The sequence below is a fragment of the Moschus berezovskii genome, chromosome 1 (assembly GCF_049115385.1).
Source record: "Moschus berezovskii isolate FMDL1 chromosome 1, NW_MosBer_1.0, whole genome shotgun sequence".
In the NCBI taxonomy this organism is placed as follows: Eukaryota; Metazoa; Chordata; class Mammalia; order Artiodactyla; family Moschidae; genus Moschus; species Moschus berezovskii.
The window spans coordinates 135,883,148-135,885,681 of NC_142460.1; the positions used below are offsets into that span (position 1 = coordinate 135,883,148).

Here is a 2,534-nt window from a genome sequence, read left to right on the forward strand (position 1 = left end):
AAAATAATTCCATCTGCAGCAAAATGGATGAACCAAGATATTATCATACTAAGTGAAGTAAATCAAAGAAAGACAAATATGATATTTATTATATGTGGAATTTAAAAGAAATATATACAAGTTAACTTATTTACAAAATAGAAAGAGACTCACAGACATAGAAAACAAATTATGGTTATTGAAGGAGAAAGTACTGGGAGGGATAAATTAGGAGTTTGGGATTAACATATACACACTACTATACATAAAATAGATAAATAGCAAGGACCTACTGTACAGCACAGGGAACTCTATTCAAAATTCTGTATTAGCTTTTCAGCCGGAACCGCCATCTTCCAGTAATTCGTCAAAATAACCAACACAAAGGAAAAGAGAAGGGGCACCCGCTATATGTTCTCTAGGCCTTTTACAAAACATGGAGTTGTTCCTTTGGCCACATACATGCGAATCTACAAGAAGGGTGATATTGTAGATATCAAGGGAATGGGTACTGTTCAAAAAGGAATGCCCCACAAATGTTACCATGGCAAAACTGGGAGAGTCTACAATGTCACCCAGCATGCTGTTGGTATCATTGTAAACAAACAAGTTAAGGGCAAGATTCTTGCCAAGAGAATTAATGTGCATGTCAAGCATATTAAGCACTCTAAGAGCCGAAATAGCTTTCTAAAACGTGTGAAGGAAAATGATCAGAAAAAGAAGGAAGCCAAAGAGAAAGGGACTTGGGTTCAGCTGAAGCGCCAGCCTGCTCCACCCAGGGAAGCACATTTTGTGAGGACCAATGGAAAGGAACCTGAACTGTTGGAGCCTATTCCCTATGAATTCATGGCCTGATGGGTGTAAAAATAAAGACCTGGGCTGTACAAATGTTTCTTTTAATTGAGTAGAGGTGTTGTGTCCAAATTCAGTGGGTGATGTCTTTTCAAATTTAGTCTTTTTTCTTTCTGAAAGATGTAAGAAAGTTTGTTGTTCAGTATGCTTCATTTTTTTTAATAAACTGCCAGATATTATTTATAAAAAAATATTCTGTATTAACACATATGGGAAAATAATCTGAAATAGAATAGATATATGTATATGATTAACTGAACTGGGCTTCCCTGGTGGCTCAAATGGTAAATAATATGCCTGCAATGCAGGGCACCTGGGTTCAATCCCTGGAAAATCCCCTGGAGAAGGGAATGGCATCCCACTCCAATATTCTTGCCTGGAGAATTCCATGGACCAAGGAGCCAGGTGAGCTATACTCCACAGGGTTGCAAAGAGTCGGACAAAGATGCAAAGATGGGCCCAATAAAAACAGAAAGGGTATAGACCTAACAGAAGCAGAAGATATTAAGAAGTAGCAAGAATACACAGAAGAAATATACAAAAAAAGATCTTGATGACCCGGATAAACACAATGGAGTGATCATTCACCTAGAGCAAGACAACCTGGAGTGTGAAGTTAAGTGGACTTTAGGAACCATTACTACCAACAAGCAAGTGCAGCTGATAGAATTCCAGCTGAGCTTTTTAAAATCCTAAAAGGTGATGCTGTTAAAGTGCTGCACTCAATATGCCAGTAAATATGGAAAACTCAGCAGTGGCCACAGGACTGGAAAAGGTCAGTTTTCATTCCAATCGCAAAGATGGGTAATGCCAAAGAATGTTCAAACTACCACACAATTGTGTTCACTTCACATGCTAGCAAAGTAATATTCAAAGTCCTTTAAGCTAGGCTTCAGCAGTACGTGAAACGAGAACTTGTAGATGTATAATCTGAATGTAGAAAAGGTTGAGGAACCAGAGATAAAATTGCCAACATCCATTGGCTCATAGAGAACGAAAGGAGATTCCAGAAAAAGTATTTACTTGTGCTTCATTGATGATACTAAACGTTTGATTGTGTGGATTACAAACAGTGAGAATACAAGACCACTTTACCTGCCTCCTGAGAAACCTGTATGCAGGTCAAGAAGGAACAGTTAGAAATGACATGGAACAACAGACTGGTTAAAAATTGGGAAAGGAGAATGTCAAGGCTGTATATTGTCACCCTCCTTATTTAACTTCTAGCAGAGTATATCATGCAAAATGCAGAGCTGGATGAAGCACAAGCTGGAATCAAGATTGCCAGGAGAAATATCAACAACCTCGATATGCAGATGAAACTACCCTAATGGCAGAAAGTGAACAGGAACTAAAGAGCCTTTTGATGAAGGTTAAAGAGGAGAGTGAAAAAGTTGTCTTAAAACTCAACATTAAAAAAACTAGGATCATGCCTTTTGGCCTTAATACTTCATGACAAATAGATGAGGAAACAATGCAAACAGGGACAGATTTTATTTTCTTGGACTTCAAAATCACTATGGACAGACTGCAGCAATTAAATTAAAAGACACTTGCTCCTTGGAAGAAAAGCTATGACAAACCTAAACAGTGTATTAAAAAGCCGAGACATCCACTTGGCCAACAAATGTCCATATAATCATAGCTACGGTTTTCCCAGCATTCATGTGCAGATGTGAGAGCTGGACCATAAAGAAGTCTGA

The 2,534-nt window shown here is 38.2% G+C and overlaps 1 pseudogene; it reads left to right on the forward strand.

Annotated features, from left to right (window-relative positions):
• The first annotated feature begins 374 nt into the window (after nucleotides 1-374).
• LOC129551065 (large ribosomal subunit protein eL21 pseudogene) lies at nucleotides 375-834 on the forward strand (annotated as a pseudogene).
• The last annotated feature ends 1,700 nt before the right edge of the window (nucleotides 835-2,534 follow it).